At 33.1% G+C, this 19203-nt stretch overlaps 1 protein-coding gene across 1 annotated transcript in view; it reads right to left on the bottom strand.

Annotated features, from left to right (window-relative positions):
- sema5bb (sema domain, seven thrombospondin repeats (type 1 and type 1-like), transmembrane domain (TM) and short cytoplasmic domain, (semaphorin) 5Bb) overlaps window positions 1-15704 on the bottom strand; it is a 71780-nt gene extending 56076 nt beyond the window's left edge. Inside the window, exon 1 of the mRNA XM_073851788.1 lies at window positions 15395-15704. The gene's annotated coding sequence lies outside the window, so the exon portion shown is untranslated. The remainder of the gene's footprint in view (window positions 1-15394) is intronic.
- Between the last annotated feature and the right edge of the window lie 3499 nt (window positions 15705-19203).

Genomic DNA, 19203 nt, shown 5'->3' with positions numbered 1-19203 from the left:
TACTACTTTTTTTTTTTAGAAACAAACTTTTGTTCTAGTATCAAAATTATTAATAATCAAAATTCTGGGAAATTTTTCCACTGAAAGTTCATTTTCAGCAGAAACTAATATCAATCAGATCAAAAGTATTTACATTTTACATTTCAATTTAGTAGGATGATGTTTTTCATGGTTAAAACATATTTCATATACCAGTTTAATATGCAGAAAACATCCATAAGTAGTCTATTCTGAGTTATCTTGAAAACACCACAAAACAGCTATTTTCCATTTAGAAAAACGACTTTAAAAACATATCCAAAAAGATTATAATAAAATAGCTTAAATTAGTAAATCAGATAACGCCTCAGTCAAATAGACTTAGTTTTTTGGCTTTTTTAATCACCATATTAAATGTTACAATTTTCACATTCATTTTTCAACAATTTCAATAATTTTCAGTAACTGAAATGAAGCTAAAATGAAAAAAAAAAAAGTATTACATGAAGTTGTATTGAAAACTACCTGAAATATAAGTACTACAATTACTAAAACTGCAATAAAAACAAAGTGAAATACAAATTTTAAAAAAGAATAACAAAAAAAGATGAAAAATAAAAAATGAAAATGTAAAAATAAAAGCCACCCACTTCAAGATATTAATAAAAAATTATAATAGTATATAAGCTCTACTATTATAACACTAAGCTGAAAACATTATTTACTATTTTTTTTTTTTAGAAACACAAACTTTTGTTCTAGTATCAAAATTATTAATAATCAAAATTCTGGGAAATTTTTCCACTGAAAGTTCATTTTCAGCAGAAACTAATATCAATCAGATCAAAAGTATTTACATTTTACATTTCAATTTAGTAGGATGATGTTTTTCATGGTTAAAACATATTTCATATACCAGTTTAATATGCAGAAAACATCCATAAGTAGTCTATTCTGAGTTATCTTGAAAACACCACAAAACAGCTATTTTCCATTTAGAAAAATGACTTTAAAAACATATCCAAAATGATTATAATAACATAGCTTCAATTAGTAAATTAGATAACGCCTCAGTCAAATAGACTATTCGTTTTTTGGCTTTTTTAATCACCATATTAAATGTTACAATTTTCACATTCATTTTTCAAAAATTTCAATAATTTTCAGTGACTGAAATGAAGCTAAAATGAAAAAAAAAAAAGTATTACATGAAGTTGTATTGAAAACTACCTGAAATATAAGTACTACATTTAATAAAACTGCAATAAAAACAAAGTGAAATACAAATTTAAAAAAAAGAATAACAAAAAAAGATGAAAAATAAAAAATGAAAATGTAAAAATAAAAGCCACCCACTTCAAGATATTAATAAAAATTATAATAGTATATAAGCTCTACTATTATAACACTAAGCTGAAAACATTATTTACTATTTTTGTTTTTAGAAACACAAACTTTTGTTCTAGTATCAAAATTATTAATAATCAAAATTCTGGGAAATTTTTCCACTGAAAGTTCATTTTCAGCAGAAACTAATATCAATCAGATCAAAAGTATTTACATTTTACATTTCAATTTAGTAGGATGATGTTTTTCATGGTTAAAACATATTTCATATACCAGTTTAATATGCAGAAAACATCCATAAGTAGTCTATTCTGAGTTATCTTGAAAACACCACAAAACAGCTATTTTCCATTTAGAAAAACGACTTTAAAAACATATCCAAAAAGATTATAATAACATAGCTTCAATTAGTAAATCAGATAACGCCTCAGTCAAATAGACTATTCGTTTTTTGGCTTTTTTAATCACCATATTAAATGTTACAATTTTCACATTCATTTTTCAACAATTTCAATAATTTTCAGTAACTGAAATGAAGCTAAAATGAAAAAAAAAAAAGTATTACATGAAGTTGTATTGAAAACTACCTGAAATATAAGTACTACAATTACTAAAACTGCAATAAAACAAAGTGAAACACAAATTTTAAAAAAGAATAACAAAAAAAGATGAAAAATAAAAAATGAAAATGTAAAAATAAAAGCCACCCACTTCAAGATATTAGCTCTACTATAATAACACTAAGCTGAAAACATTATTTACTTTTTTTTTTTTAGAAACACAAACTTTTGTTCTAGTATCAAAATTATTAATAATCAAAATTCTGGGAAAATTTTTCAACTGAAAGTTCATTTTCAGCAGAAACTAATATCAATCAGATCAAAAGTATTTACATTTTACATTTCAATTTAGTAAGCTGATGTGTGTCAGTTTTCCATGGTTAAAACACATTTCATATACCAGTTTAATATGCAGAGAATATCCATAAGTAAGCTATTCATAAGTTGATTTAACACCAAAAAATAAACTTCCCATTTTAAACGGCAACACTGGCTTGACCAATAGCTTGATTTAGGAGTGGGGCTATCAGTGGCTCTCACCAATAACAGATAGGGGGAGTGTTTGCAAGGGAGGGGTGTATGTAAATTAAATCAAAATTATATTATTAGAATGAGAAAAAAATTAATGATATCCGGTTTAAACAAAAAAAGTAATACATATATATATTCAAAATAAATTATTTTGGAAACATTTTCAGCTGAAAGTTCATCAGCATATTGGAATGATTTCTGAAGGATCATGTGACACTGAAGACTGGAGTAATCATGCAGAAAATTCAGCTTTGATCACAGCAATAAATTACATCTTAAAATATATTAAAATAGAAAGCAGTTATTTTAAATAGTATTTTACACAATATTACTGCTTTTGCCGTATTTTGGATTAAAAAAAAAAAGCAGGCTTGGTGAGCAGAAGAGACTTCTTAAAAAAACACTAAAAATCTTGACTGGACTTTTGATTTTTTTCAGGGTTAAAACCACTGATCTATATAATGACTTTTTTGGTGACTTTTAAAAAAAGAGCAGTGTGCTGCCGTTGTTTTATGTTGCTAGGCAACGACCAAAACAGCTGTCCTGTCAGTCAAATCAAAGGATTATGGTGCCAGCGCTCTAAAATCTTTGGTTTTTGCTGTTAATTAAACTGTCATATTAGCAGAAGCCCTAAAAAATACAGCTCCGGGTTACCCACGACAGACACCAAAAGTTTCTCCTCCATTTCTTGCAGTCTCTGGACTTTTTAAGCAACGGTAAACTTTGGTCACCACAACAGAAGGCCGCCTCTCCATCCATTCGATTGGACAATGGAAAAAACGCAAATGACATCGGGCGTTTTTCCGCTCAGAGTTGCTTTTTTTTCAACTTCAGGTGCTCAGAGGTTCAGGTGCGCTTCTGCAAAAATGCAAGGCGCAGCAGGCGGCGAAAACGCGAGGCGCCCAGGGCGCATAAGCAACGCGCAGAACGCTCACTGCCAACAGAAAACCATTCAAAAAAGGCGCCTCTCACTGCAAAAACGCGTTCGGCGTGATCGCTGCCTAAGCCATTCAAGATATAATATATATCCTTCACATCCTAAACAACAACACTGGCTCGACCAATGGCATGATCTGGGGGCGGGGCTATCAGTGGGTCTCTCCAATAGCAGATAGGGGGAGTGTTTACAAAACCCATTTGAAAACTGCTCATTTTTACATTTCCACTTGATGACACGACTATCGGAGACGAAATTGCACACTTCAGCTTTAAGCAATATTTACATAAAACTCAAAATCCAGTTAATAGGGAAAAACAGTCACAACAAGAGGAGGTGGATAAATTGAATTTTATGAATGGCGCATATTTGAATTCTTCAGAAATGTGTCGAGTTTCAATGGAATCCTCTGGCAGCGGATGCGGCATGCGTACTGCAGATCTTATTCTTGGCTCCGGGAGCGTGACGCTGTGCGGCAGACACTTCATCGCCGACCATGTCTAATGCACCTCAATAGCAAAAGACCCTCAATCCCCCAAATCCCCCTTAATACCCTCAGCACTCCCACATTCATTCTATTCATGCCCACCTTCTCAGACTCATCAGAGGCCATAGAGATGGAGGGATGATGGAGAGAGAGATGGAGAACCATGAAAGCCAATGATGGCAGTGACAAATGCACCGAAGGGGAGGCCAGGGTCAGACAATGAGCAGACTAGGTGGGCCGCTGACAGCCCGTCTGGGACGATTCCTTTCGGGTTAATAGAGGAGATATGAAAGCACAGGATGAATAAATAAGGTCAAAGATGGATGACAGACACAAATGCACACAGATATCCGTGAGGTCAGTACGGGTTAATAACGAGCTGACAGCTCTTCTAACTAGATTAGACTATGAGTGAACAATTCAAACAATCTTAAAGTTACTCAAGCTTTTCAAGACATTTATGAGTAAGTCAGAAGAGAACTTTAATTTTTAAGACTCCTCTCAAATGCTCACGTGTTGTTTCTACACAATATTGCGACATTGCTTGAGGTCCATGCCTGGTTTAGAGGCAGCTTGTTTCTTTCCCATCCAAAAGCAGTAGACAATCCACCAAAACAATCAGTGATTTACAAGAGCATGAGATTATTAACTAATGTGATTATATAATAGAGACTTTTCAAAGTGTAAATACCTCCAGTCATAATATAAATCTTGATAATGAGTTTATCAAGATAAAACCTTTTTCCCCTTTGCTGCAAAAATGATTAAAAAAAAAAGAAATCCGCAATGTGGTTTCACTTCTACTCAGGGTTTATTGAAATACTTTGTCTGTGTGGTTCATATACAGCAGAATCTACTAAATGTTATTTTACCAAAATAGAAGGGAAGGGATCATACAAAATGCATGTTTTTTTTTTTTAGTACTGACCTGAATAGGATATTTCACATAAAAAGCTATTATATATAGACTACAAGAGCAAATAGTAGTTGAATTTATAAAAATAACCCAGTTCAAAAGTTTACACATACTTGATTCTTAGTACTGTGTTGAATGATCCACAGCTGTGTGTTTTTTGTTTATTGATAATTGTTTATGAGTCCTGTGTTTGTCCTAAACAGTTAAACTGCCCAATTTTCTTCAGAAAAGTCCTTAAGGTCACACACATTTTTTGGTTTTTCAACATTTTTGTGTATTTGAACCCTTTCCAATTGTATGATTTTGAGATCCATCTTTTTACACTGAGGACAACTGAGGGACTCATGTGCAACTATTACAGAAGGTTCAAACACTCACTGATGCTTCAGAAGGAAAAAACATGCATTAAGAGCCGGGGGGTGAAAACTTTTTGAATTTGAAGGTCAGGGTAAATCTAACTTATTTTGTCCTCTGGGGAACATGTAGGCATCTTCTGTAGTAGCTTCTGAATAGTTCTGATATTTTGGCAAAACAAGAAAAATGTACACATCTCCATTCTGTTCAAAAGTTTTCACCCCCGGCTCTTAATGCATCGTTTTTCCTTCTGAAGCACCAGTGAGAGTTTTAACCTTCTGTAATAGTTGCATATGAGTCCCTCAGTTGTCCTCGGTGTGAAAAGATGGATCTTAAAATCTAACAGTCACTGCTGGAAAGAGTTGAAATACACAAAAATGCTGAAAAACCAAATAATTTGTGGGACCTGAAGGATTTTTCTGAAGAACAGTGAGCAGTTTAACTGTTCAAGACAAACAAGGGACTCATGAACAACTATCACAAAAAAAAAAAATACAAATAAAAAACACAGTTGTGGATCATTCAGGTAACAACACAGTATTAAGAATCATTTTTATAAATTCAACATATTCTCTTGTGGACTATATGTAAATTTATTTTATGTTAAATATCTTATTCCGGTCAGTACTAAATAAAAAATAACATGCATATTGTATGATCCCTCTTATTTTGGTAAAATAATTACCATTTAGCAGATTCTGCAAGCTGTATGTAAACTTTTGACTTAAACTGTAGATGAATTCATATTCTTCAATTGTAAAAGTCTTGGACCAATAGGATTTTTTGAAAGAAATTAATACTTTGATTCAGCAAGGATGCATTAAATTGATCAAAAGTCAAAGTAAAGAAATAAAATGTTTCTTGTGCAGCAAATCAGCATATTCAAATGATTTCTGGAGGATTATGTGAAGACTGGAGTAATGATACAGTTTTTACTGTATTTTTGATCAAATAAATGCAGCCTTTGTGAGCAAAAAATGCTGTTTTTTTATTATAAAATTTTGAAATTAAGTTTTTAAATAAAAGTAAAAAGTTTGGTGAAAAACATAAACTTCCCATAATACCGCTGCTCTCTTATATAACAATACGTACCATTCTTGTAGATCCTTGCCACCTCAATTTCTCAATTTTTGTGCTCCTACATGTAGGTTCTGAACCTTGAAAGTATCTCTTTAATATCTGATGGGAAACCAAAATGACTGAACCACTTTCTCTCTCACGCTAAAGCTCAGTAAAGCACAAAGTGAAGCCGTGCACGGTGTCTGTGTAAAGGTTGTGACTTTGAGGGCAGGAGGTGTTTGGCGTCCTGCTGCTCTCAGCAGTAACGCTCTGTCGTCTCGTCGGCTCAGTCTAATCCAGACGGAGAGATTTAAAGGCCTTTATGTGGATTTACAAACTGCACTGGCAGTTCCTGCCCAGGACGCCCATGCCTCCCTCTAAAGCAGTGTCGCAACACAGGGCTCAAAGTTCAAAATATGAGCTCAAAATGACCATTATGGTGTTTGTGCGCAAGTTCTAAATGTGATTTATGTGGTAAAATGTCAAATAATTTTAAAGCAATGTTCCAGTGAATGCAACTTAAACTTTACTGACAGCAAGCTATTAATTACTACAACAAAATTATCTTGATTTCTCACAGTTTGTATAAAGGAACAAAAAATGTATAGACACGCAACACTTTTCCTGCATATACAGTAAAAACATTACATAGATAGATACTAGGGGTGTAACGACACATGCTTCTACTCGGATTTTGTTGAAATACTTTCTGTCTGGTCCATATAAATCAATGCATTCACTACCATTCAAAAGTCTGGGTCCAAAAAGAAATTAATACTTATATTTGGCAAGGATGCATTCAATTGATCGAAAGTCAAAGCAAAGATGTAAAATGTTTCTTGAGCAGCAAATCAGCATATTAGAATGATTTCTGAAGGATCATGTGACTGAAGACTGGAGTAATGATGCTGAAAATTCAGCTTTGCTCACAGGAATAAATTACATTTTACAATAAATTCAAATAGAAAACAGCTGTTTTAAATTGTAATACTATTTCAGAATTTTACTGTGTTTACTGCATTTTTGATCAAATAAATGCAGCCATAGTCAGCAAAAAACTTTTTATGCATTTAAAAACATTTTTATTTTGCCATTTTGTTTGGTGCCAAATTACATCCCAACTTTAATCTCCTGTCATAATAAAATTGGTGCTTTTGCAAGATATGCTTATCAAGGCTGCTTTTATTTGATCAAAAATACAGTAAAAAAAAAATCTGTAATATTGTGAAATATTATTACAATTTCAGATAACTGTTTTCTATGTGAATATATAAAAAATATACACAACAGTTCAAAAGGTCTGGCGTCATAAGAATTATTTTTATATTATTTTTAATATTTTTGTTGTTCAAGGCTGCATTTATTTGATTGAAAATATATGTTAAAACAGTAATATTCTAAAATATTGTTGCAATTTAAAATAACAGTTTTCTATGTGAATTTTATCACAAAATGTAATTTATTCCTGTGATCAAAGCTGAATTTTCAGCATCATTACTCCAGTCTTCAGTGTCACATGATCTTTCAGAAAACATTCTAATATGCTGATTTGCTGCTCAAGAAACATTTCTGATTATTATGAATGTTGAAAACAGTAGTGCTGATTAATATCTTTATGGAAACTGCCATTTTCAGGATTCTCTGATGAATAGAACGTTCCATATACAACATTATATGAAACTGAAATCTTTTGTTACATCTTAAATTTCTTTACTGTTGTTTTACTTAATAAAATTATCTATTTGTTAAAATAAAACAGTCCAAGTACTGTTTAAATCCACCAAATTCTAGTACAAAATCTGGCAATTTTGTAGCAAGGTAATTTTCCTGACAACAATTTACAGGGAATGCAATGCATAAGGGTTTAGCCCTATTTTTATGCACTTTTCTTCAAGAGATTTCAACAACACTCAATAATGAACATTACTTTTACAGCATTTCACAAAACTGGTTAAATGTTAACTTACACTTAAGTTTGGGGTCAGTAAGATTTTTTTTTAAATATTATTTTTTATAATTTTATGTTTTATGCTCACCAAGACTGCATTGATTTCATTGAAAATACATGTTAAAACAGTAATATTTCAAATAACTGTATTCTAAGTGAATTTATTATAAAATTTAATTTATTTCTATGATCAAAGCTGAATTTTCAGCATCATTACTGCAGTCTTCAGTGTCACACGATCCTTCAAAAATCATTGTAATACGTGGATTTGCTGTACATGAAACTTTTACATTATCATCAGTGTTGAAAACAGTAGTGCTGATTAATATTTTTATGGAAATCAGATTCTCTGATGAATAGAAAGTTCCATAGAACAACATTTATATGAAACAGAAATCACGTTACAAAATAAATATCTTTACTGTTATTTTGCTTAATAAAAGTATCAATATGTTGAACTTTACAGCAAACTAACACATATTTTTGAACAAGTTCTTTAACTTAAAATACAAGTTTTCACATTTCTGTTTTGAAACCCTGCCCTGCCCCACAGACTTACACTGTAAGTGACGTAATGTAAACACAACATTCGTTTCTACAAACTTAGGGTCGAGTCAAAAATGTTGTGGTAATCAAAAGCAGACCACAGATGCTGTCGATAGAAGTTGTTGTAGTTGTATTCAAACCGGAACATTCCTTCAACACTCTTAGATTAAGCAAAGTATAAACAACTGAATTCCTTGGATATTGAGTTTCGCGTGTAACAAGGTCAATAAGTGAGAGAGCAAATATGAAGGGCGTCGAAGGTAAATTCTGCCAAAAATCAGATCTTGATCACGAGCACGTTTGCAAAAGACAACGAATTTGTGACTGACCGTTGTAAACAGTCTGGAATAAATACAAGGATTAATGGTAATCCACTCTAGACACTCTCAGATAAACACTGTCTCACTGTGGCACTGCTTTACAGCCGCTGCAGCATCAGCACGCTGATACAGAGCCTTTATGGACTTATTCATCTTTAATTATCCTCCGTCAGGGAAAGAGCGAGAGGGAGGGAAGTTATAAAGAAAGACAAGAGAAGTGATAATGAGCAGCTGGGACTGCAGGAAGCGTTTCAAGATGAACTCAGGAAAGTCCAGACAGCTGGAGCCATCAGTTTAGTCCAGATGTTACAGAAGAACAGAGTTGGTGACATTAACTTTCTGGTTGAGCAAAAAAGTCCATAGTTAGAGTAGTTAAAGTCCATATGAAATCAAATGGACCCTATTTAATACACATTCCTGCATTGCAAGTGATTCATTGGTACACACTATTTCAAAGAAAAAATGTGTCTCCATAATCTTGCATTGAATATACTAACTTCTGCCACTACTTTGGGTAAATTCAATTTAAAGTCAAAATGAAATCAAAATTGAACTCATTTACTCTCTAAGAAAAAAAAACGAACTTCAGAAAATACAGATACAGAGATACAAATTTGGCCCCATTTTTATTGCTTTTTTCTTGAAGAGATTTTTTCTAATATTTTTGAATATTAAGTCAATGTATGCAATTTCAAATCTTTTTTTTTTTTTTTGGTACCCTCAAAAAGCATTGCAAGACCATGTTGTAAATAATGTAAATTATTATATTCCACTTGCATAGTGCATGCAATTTAAGTTAATTTGCCTAATATCAACCAAAACTGCTTTTACAGCATTTTACAAAACTGGTTAATGTTAATTTCTACTTACTGTTTTTTTTTTTTTTACCATGAAATGTTGTATACTAGGTTAGCATAAGTCAGTGAACCAATATTAATATTCTGATTTGCTGCCCAAAAAACATTTATTATTATTAGATTATTTATTATTGTTATGTTGAAAACAGAGTGGAACTTTTCTGAACATAAAGTTCAGAAGAACAGCATTTATCTGAAATAGAAATCGTTTGTAACATTATAATTTTTTTATCATCACTTTTGATCAATTTAAAGCATCCTTGCTAAATAAAAGTATTAATTTCTATCATTTCTTGACTCCAAGCTTTTGATACTGAGTGTATAATGTTACAAAAGCTTTTTACTTCAGATAAATGCTGATCTTTGGATCTTTCTATTCATCAAAGGATCCTGAAAAATATTGATGATAGTAATAATAGTAATAATAATAATATTAATAATAATAATAAATGTTTCTTGAGCAGTAAATCAGCTGAAAATTTAGCTTTGATCACATGAATAAATTACATTTTAAAATAAATTCAGAAAAACAGTTACTTTAAATAGAAAAATATTTTGCTTTATTATTATTTTGCTGTATTTTGGATCAAATAAATGCAGGCTTGGTCCTTGCACACTGAGTTTAAAATTTTGGTATACGTTTTTTCATATTCATCACGCACAGAACGTCACAGTGGCTCTGAACTGTCAAAACACCATTCAAAATGCTTGCTACGGATGCAAAAAATTGAAACTGATCTGAATTTTCTTATGACAGATGAAAGTTTCAGAGTCAGTGTGTTAACGTGATTGACACATCATGAGGTCATATTTATATTTTAAAGTGTGACAATTTCGGTGTGCAAGGACCCTGAGGCTGCATTTATTTGATCAAAAATATGAAAAAAAATCATAAAATTACGGTAGTAACATTTTAGGTTTTATGGATTTTACTTAAATTTACAGTTAAATAATGTAATTTTATTAAGTGATATAATGTGAATATACCAACCTACTGAAGTACTGAAATCTGTACCTTTGTAATACACTGATAACCACCAAAAGCAGGTGGTGATAGGAAGAAAGTCATTAAGAACCAAAGCTTATCACAAGCAGCTTTTAAATACTAACATATATAGAAGATGCACAAACACTAAACACCATCACGGTAACATACATGAAACTGAAATAATGCAATAAACATTAATTTAACAACATTAGGCGTAACCAACTGATGAGACAAAAACTAAGAAGAAAGTTATTTGAACAAAAAACATCAAATGTGAAATGTAACGAAGGGAAGTCTTGGAATGTCAATTTATGGTTATTCACTGTAAATTATACACCCTTTTTCACTTCCAAAAATGGTACACTACCGTAAAATTACATGTAATGTCCAGTCTTTTACTGCATAGTAGGGGAACTTACCATTAACCAACTAATAGGTTTAACGTCTTTTACCGTTCAAATCACAGTCATTTTTTTACAGTGTACCTATTTAGGGATTGTTTTAGCAAATTGCACAAGGTGCCTGCACCGTAACAGTCCATAATCTTGCATGAGAAAACTATACAAAATATCACATGAAAAGCCCCAATATTTGTTCTTGCAAGACCATGTTGTTTGTTGACATGTTGTTCTCGTAATCAATGCATCTACAGCCTCATTCAGGAAACGCAAGCACAATTTTCAGTATAAATCATCTGTAAAACCATCTCAAAGAAATCGTCACATTTCATTCAGTGCAACAATTTCCAAAGACGAACGATTTACAGAGCAATTTGTTCTGTGTGCATTTCATGAATGAAATCCGTAGTCTCTGATTACTCATGTAAAGCATGGTCAAAATGACAGAAAACAAGAAATTGCCTTCAAATGTGCACAGGATGAAGACGCTCCGTCTCGTTCATGCACTAGACTTGATCATTTGCAGTGCATGTAATTTAACTCACTGAAGTACAAAAAAGTTTTTTGCCCATGGGAGCCTGGCCGCCCTCAATCCCCAAACACTGAAAGGGGTCACACAACCGAAACCTTTATCCCCTAAAAGAGACCCCGAATGAACTGTATTGCCATTCACGCAGCTGGAGGTCCGTGCTCTACCCTAGTTAGGGCACTAAGACGGGCCAGCAACCTCTGCCGCCGAGAGCCAATGCAAACCTGAGCGTCCCGAGATAGATGTACGTAAAGGCACATCCAATAAATTAGCAGTTGCACGGATATTTGTTGTATCTCTGAAAGTGTTTGCCTTTTCAGATCCGTCCTTGTTTGCAATCTTTTCCCCCTAAACCTTCCACTCCTTCACTGTCTCTGCGTGAAAGCCTTCTCTGTGCGAGCGGCCAACTATCTGTCAAAGCAGAGGCTCTTTAGCACGTGAATGAAGTCCGTTGAGCTTTACGGGCGCTCTGAGCGAGCACGTGGTCATCCGCCAAAGCTGAGCACTTTCACTCAGCCCTGACCACAGACCCGACACCGGGCAGAATCTTAAACAGCACGGCAACAAGACCGGCCTTTTATTGTGTCCATCCTCACGCCATTCACGTTTCACTCATTCTCTCATTCTCCCTTTCTCTGTCCATCTCTCTTTCTCTTTGTGTCACGGACAACGGCAGGTTTGTGACAGAAGCATCTGTTTCAACGGGGGATTGATCATTTAATATATTCAAGCAGATATTAAAAGAGAAAAAGTATGTTTAAACGAACGTTACGAGCTTGAATCAAAGCTCACAGCTGTATATTTGCATATTTGTTTATGAATCGTTGCACACCGACGCCTGGCCTTGAATAATGGACAACATGCACTTAGACTCGAAGTTGCAGATCCATGAATTTTCATTATCATGGTTGTTTAGCTTTTCTGTTTGCAATTAATTCTGTGTTCGGAAATAAATCCAACAGCATTTCAGAGACTTTTCAAAACAACAATACGTTTCTTTCAGACTTCATTAATTCATGTTGGTGAGTTTTATCCAACAACAAAAATTACTTTTACAGCAATGGTTAATTTCTACATATACTAACAGTTAACTTTGTAACAATAAATGTTGTATGTTGTAAGTTAACATTAAAAGAAATTAAACATGAATATTATGAAATTATCATTTATTTTTATATTTAATTACTTTTATATATTTAAATTAATGACAAAACTATATGTACACTACCAAAAGTACACATAGTACATATTCAAAAGTTTCTACCAATCTAATGTTTTTGAAAGAAGAGTCTTTTGCTCACCAAGGCTACATTTATTTGATAAAAAAAATACAATAAAACAGTAATATTATGAAATATTATTACAATTAAAAATAAATCTTTTTAATTTGAATATATTGTAAAATGAAATTTATTTATGTGATATAAAGCTGAATTTTCACTAACATTACTCCAGTGTTCAGGGTCACATGATCCTTCAGAAATCATTCTAATATGCTGATATGCTGTTTAAGAAACATTTTTGATTATTATTCATTTTAGTTTTTAAGATTCTTTGATGAATGGAAAGTTGAAAATTGCAGCATTTGTTTGAAATAGAAATGTTTTGTATGATAACTGTCTTTAGTGTCACTCTTGATCACTGTAATTTAATTTAAAGTTAATTTATTTTCTTAAAAAAAAAACAGATCCCAAATATTTAAAAAACTATATGTACACTACCATTCAAAAGTTTCTACCATTGTAATGTTTTTAAAATAAGACACTTGTGCTCAGCAAGGCTGCATTTATTTGATAAAAGATACAATAAAAACAGTAATATTGTGAAATATTATTACAATTTGAAATAAATCTTTTTAATTTGAATATATTGTAAAATGAAATTTATTTATGTGATATAAAGCTGAATTTTCAGCAACATTACTCCTTCAGAAATCATTATAATATGCTGATTTGCTGCTCATTTCTGATTATTATTAATGTTTAATACAGTTGTGCTGTATTAAACATTAATAATAAAAGTTAAAAAAGTTTTAAAAAAAACAGCATTTATTTGAAATAGAAATCTTTGTAACATTATAATTGTCTTTACTGTCACTTTTGATCAATGTAATAAAAATTTATGTTAATTTCTTTTCTTTCAAACTAAAAAAAAATTATATTTCCACTTTATTAATATGTGAGCATGGGTCACAAAACCAGCCATAAGGGTCAATTTTTTGATATTGAGATTATACATCATCTGAAAGTTGAATAAATAAGCTTTTTTTAATTGATGCAGAAGGTTTTTGTTAGGATAGGACAATATTTGTTAATTATGTCATTAAAAATACAGTAAAAATACTGAAATTCTGAAATATTATTACAAAATTAAATAACTGCTTTCTGTTTGAATATGTTTTAAAATTTATTTATTCCTGCGATGCAAAGCTGAATTTTCAGCATCATTACTTCAGTCTTCAGCGTCACATGATCCTTCAGAAATCATTATAATATGCTGATTTGCTGATAAAGAAACATTATCATCACCTGAAAGTTGAATAAATAAGCTTTCCATTGATGTACTGTAGACGTTTTTTAGGATAGGACAATATTTGGCTGAGATACAGAAAATCTGACAACTGAGGGTGCAAAAAAATCTAAATATTGAGAAAAGCTGCTTTAAAGTTGTCCAAATGAAGTTCTTAGCAATGCATATTACTAATCAAAAATTAGGTTTTGATATATTTATGGTTGAAAGTTTATGGGACATGATCTTAACATCCTAATGATTTTTGGCATAAAAGAAATATCGATTGTTTTGACCAATACAATGTATATATGGGTATTGCTACAAATATACCCATGCAACTTAAGACTGGTTTTGTGGTGCAGGGTCACATTTTTTTTTGTCAAGACAACACAAACATGAATATGGTTTCATTTAAAATTAAACAGAATTAAAATGAGAGTTGACAGAGAAACTGGGAACACACCTGTCATGACAACAAAGACCAATTCAATTATATTGAAATACTCTAAGTAAAAATAACTCATTTAAAATAAGTTATGAAATATATTATATATATATATAGAACGAGCAGACAGAAATTGCTAAATTAACTCTAAAGACATCAGGTTAACTGAAAATAAACTGATCTGAACTGGGAAAAAGACAGACAGACAGAGAGGCAGACACAAAAACAATCAAAATGCTGCACACACATGGACAACATGGCTAAATTCTTGCATAGTAGCTCCATCTATTCAGACAAACACAGACACACTTGAAGTGGTCAGTCACACACACACACACACACACACACACACACACAGGACAGCACCACAGGCTGAGAGAACAAAGAGAATTGGACACACAATGGGGGAGGTCTGGAGATGACGGCCAAACTGTTTATCAGAATACCTCAACAAAGACACGGAGAGAGGGAGGGGACACAGAGAGAGAGGGAAGACGGGATGGAGCGCGGAGAGAGAGGGCACGAAATTGGAAAAGATACGGGATGGACACGAGGGGAGGCAAAATTGCTCTCAGGACAAAAAGAAGAAGGGAAAGCACAGCGCAACAAGAAGAAAAGACTCACAGGAAGTGGATAGTTTTGTCCACGGATGGACAGACGAGGACAGAAAGACTGCACTTACCAGGAGGAAGGTGTCAGCAAGGGCTCATTCCAGAGGAGCGCATCCGATAGACTTCAGATCTGTTTAATGCAATCCTTACAGACAGACAGAAAGAGAGAGAGAGAGAAATCATTTTAGCCAGCCTCTCGCGGACGGGCTGCGTCCTGAGGAAAGGGGGGAGATGAAGGGGCTTCGGTAATGTGTGCAGTGGAGCATTCAGCCCTGTGAAAAACAAACTGTTAACTTTCTCAATGGAGGGAGGCTGCTGGGGGCACGATGGCGGTGCGGGGCTTGTGTGACGAGCTCACGCGGGGGACGAAAGGGTTAAAATTCCTCTAATTGTTTCCAAACTGAGGCTGGTGCACCTCAGATGCGTACAGCAGCCCCAGTGTTTCAATACTGATGCTATGCTTAAAAACGGCTGATACAAAGTAACACCTCAAGTGTGCTTAAACATTGCAGGATCTTTGCTCTTCCCTACTTTTTTTCCTTCATAAACCACTACAAAGCACTAGACATATTAAGCAAAATGGTCAAATCAAACAGGTGTCTTAGCTGATGATGTTCATGATGTTCACAAGTATCATTTTTGTCTTAATTAACATCAATCCTAATTAATATTGCAATCCATACCATTCAAAGGTTTGGAGTCAGATTTTTTTTATGCTCACCAAGGCTGCATTTATGTGACTAAAAATACAGTAAAAAATAGTAAAATTCTGAAATATTATTATGATTTAAAATAGCTGTTTTCTGTTTGAATATATTTTGAAATATAATTTATTCCTGCGATCAAAGCTGAATTTTCAGCAGCATTACTCTAGTCTTCAGTGTCACATGATCCTTCAGAAATCCTTCCTTGCTCAAGAAACATTTATGTTCAAAAAACTGAATCTATTTGAAATAGAACTTCTTTTGTAACATTAATAATGTCTTTACTGTCACTTTTCATTATTTCAATGCATCCTTTCCAAATAAAACTATTAACTTCTGTTAAAAGAAATCTTACTGACCTTAAACTTTTCAATGGTAGTGTATTGTGAGTATTTCCTTTGAAATGTAAAATGCAAAGCACTTCTGTGCACATCTGAAAGATGATGCAAAATGAACTATTAAATCAGTTTTGTATAACTTTACTAAAAAAAAAGATGACTTCAATGCCATTTTTGCTACTGGAAATAATTAAAACGAGTGAAACGGGTTTAACAACACAGTCAAATAACCCATCAGTCATCACAATGTTCTCAATTCTGCATTATTTTATAAGGTCAGCAAAATCACTGTGAATATTTTGCAAGTATTTAATTGGCCACCCTTAATATGTTTATCGCAAATGTGACTCTGGACTACAAAACTAGTAATAGCCAACAATACTGTATGGGTCAAAATGACAGATTTTTCTTTTATGCCAAAAATCATTAGGATATTAAGTAAAGATTATGTTCCATGAAGATATTTTGTAAATTTCCTACCATAAATATATCAAAACGTAATTTTTAGTAATATGCATGGCAAAGAACTTCATTTGGACAACTTTAAAGGCGATCTTCTCAATATTTTGATTTTTTTGCACCCTCAGATTCCAGATTTTTATCTAAACTATTTGAAAAATAGTATCTCAACAAAAATTGACCCTTAAGACTGGTTTTGTGGCCCAGGGTCACAAATGTCATAATATCATAATCTGTCTCAAATTACAGCAATAAAACACTAAAACTATGTCTAAATATGACCAAAAACCTCAAAAACAAAATAAATGATTGAACATTCTTCCTGTTTCCGTTCATGTCAAATTACAGATGCATCTGCTTTATCACTTAAAATGTGACAATATTAAATGTTCTTCTTAAAAAATACACTTTTTTCTTTCAAATAAATGCCATTTAGATTGATATTTTGTTTTTCAACGCAGTGACATTCAGGCACTTTTAAGTGTCCAAATACTTTTTGGGGCCACTGTATATTGGACATGAGAGCACTAGACAACAGCACTTTGAGAAACAGTGGTCTAGTTTCTGTGGCAACAACACCACTCCCCCCACGACATCCCATAATACAGCTGTAATTTTCCTTTCAATCAATTCAAATTTGACATTTCACAGTGAGAATAGGTGAAAAGAGATCAAGAAACATGTTCAATCCCCTCTGTCATTATTCCGTTTCCCTCCATCTCCAGGCCCCCGTCGCACACAAAAAACACAATACGCAACGGGGCGGTTGATTTCGAGTTAAACTTTTGTACGACTTTCTCTTGAGATCAATCATTTGACTCACTCATTCATCCATTCATTTGTGGCTCCATTCAACTGAGTCGCTTAATTCAGCAGAGTGAAATTAGTTATTCATTCATTTATTCTCGGAGGTGAATGAGCCAAGGGATGATATTTTATGCAAGAGTTGCTGGTTTCACAATGTAACGAGGTTTGCTAAGAGTCAAAAGATCTCTCCACTACACTGGGGAAAAAATCAGTCAGTTTAGTTGAGCTAAAAGTTCAAAATATGTGGTACTATACAACCAAAACACAGACAAATTGATAGTGCTACACTAACTGTGTAATTGGTCTTATCTTGCCCAAACTTATTTGTCAGCAAGACCAATTTTTTTTACCATATTGACCAGCATTGAACCTTCTGCTTTACTGACTTAACCAGCAAATCAACAAGCTTAAATAGAAAGACATTGCTCATCCACCAGCTAAAACAGCCATAACCAGCACTAAACCAGTACTAGCTTAACTCTAAACCAGAATGAAACAGCTCAAGATTGGCACTTACCAGCATAAACCAACCACCAAACTCCTAAACAGCAATTAGCTGAGCTTAACCAGCAAAAACCTAGCAACAAACCAGGGCTACTTAATCCTAAAACAGAATGAACCATTTACAGATTAACAGTTACAATACTAGCCAGCATAAACCAGTGACCAAACCTTTAAACCAGCAAAATTATATAAGCTGACCAGTTTAACCAGCAAAAATGTTTTGCTTTACATATTTAACCAGAAAATCAACCATCTTAACCAGCACTAACCAGACAAAACTAGCACCAAACCACTGCTACTCAATTCTAACCCAGAGTGCTTGTCTAGCTTGACTACCACTAACCAGCAATAACCAGCCATAAAAAGCACCAGATTAGTTTTACTTAACTCAAACGCAGAATGAACCAGCTCCATATTAGCACTAACCAGCACAAACCAGTCACCAAACTTATAAAACAACAAAATCGCATTAACTGACATCTAAACCAGCAAAAATCACATTGACTGGTTTAACCAGTTATAACTAGCACCAGACTAGTTTTACTCAACTCAAACATAGAATGACGCAGCTCCATATTAGCACAAACCAGTCACTAAACTTATAAACCAATAAAATCACATTAACTGACCATCTTAAGCAGCAAAAGCTTTCTGTTTTAATGAATAACCAGTTATAACTAGCACCAGACTAGTTTTACACAACTCAACACAGAATGAACCAGCTCCATATTAGCACTAACCAGAACAAACCAGTCACCAAACTTATAAAACAACAAAATCGCTTTAACTGACCATCTAAACCAGCAAAAATCACATTAACTGACCATCTTAAGCAGCAAAAACCTTCTGTTTTAATGAATAACCAGTTATAACTAGCACCAGACTAGTTTTACACAACTCAACGCAGAATGAACCAGCTCCATATTAGCACTAACAGCACAAAACAAGTCACCAAACTAATAAACCAACAAAATCACATTAACTGACCATCTTAACCAACAAAAACCTTCTGTTTTAATGACTAAGCATTCATAACTAGCACCAGGCTAGTTTTACTCAACTCAAAAG

The sequence above is a fragment of the Garra rufa genome, chromosome 12, assembly GCF_049309525.1.
Source record: "Garra rufa chromosome 12, GarRuf1.0, whole genome shotgun sequence".
NCBI classification, from domain to species: Eukaryota; Metazoa; Chordata; class Actinopteri; order Cypriniformes; family Cyprinidae; genus Garra; species Garra rufa.
Note: the sequence above shows the minus strand (reverse complement) of the source record. Positions and strands in the feature narration are given on the sequence as shown.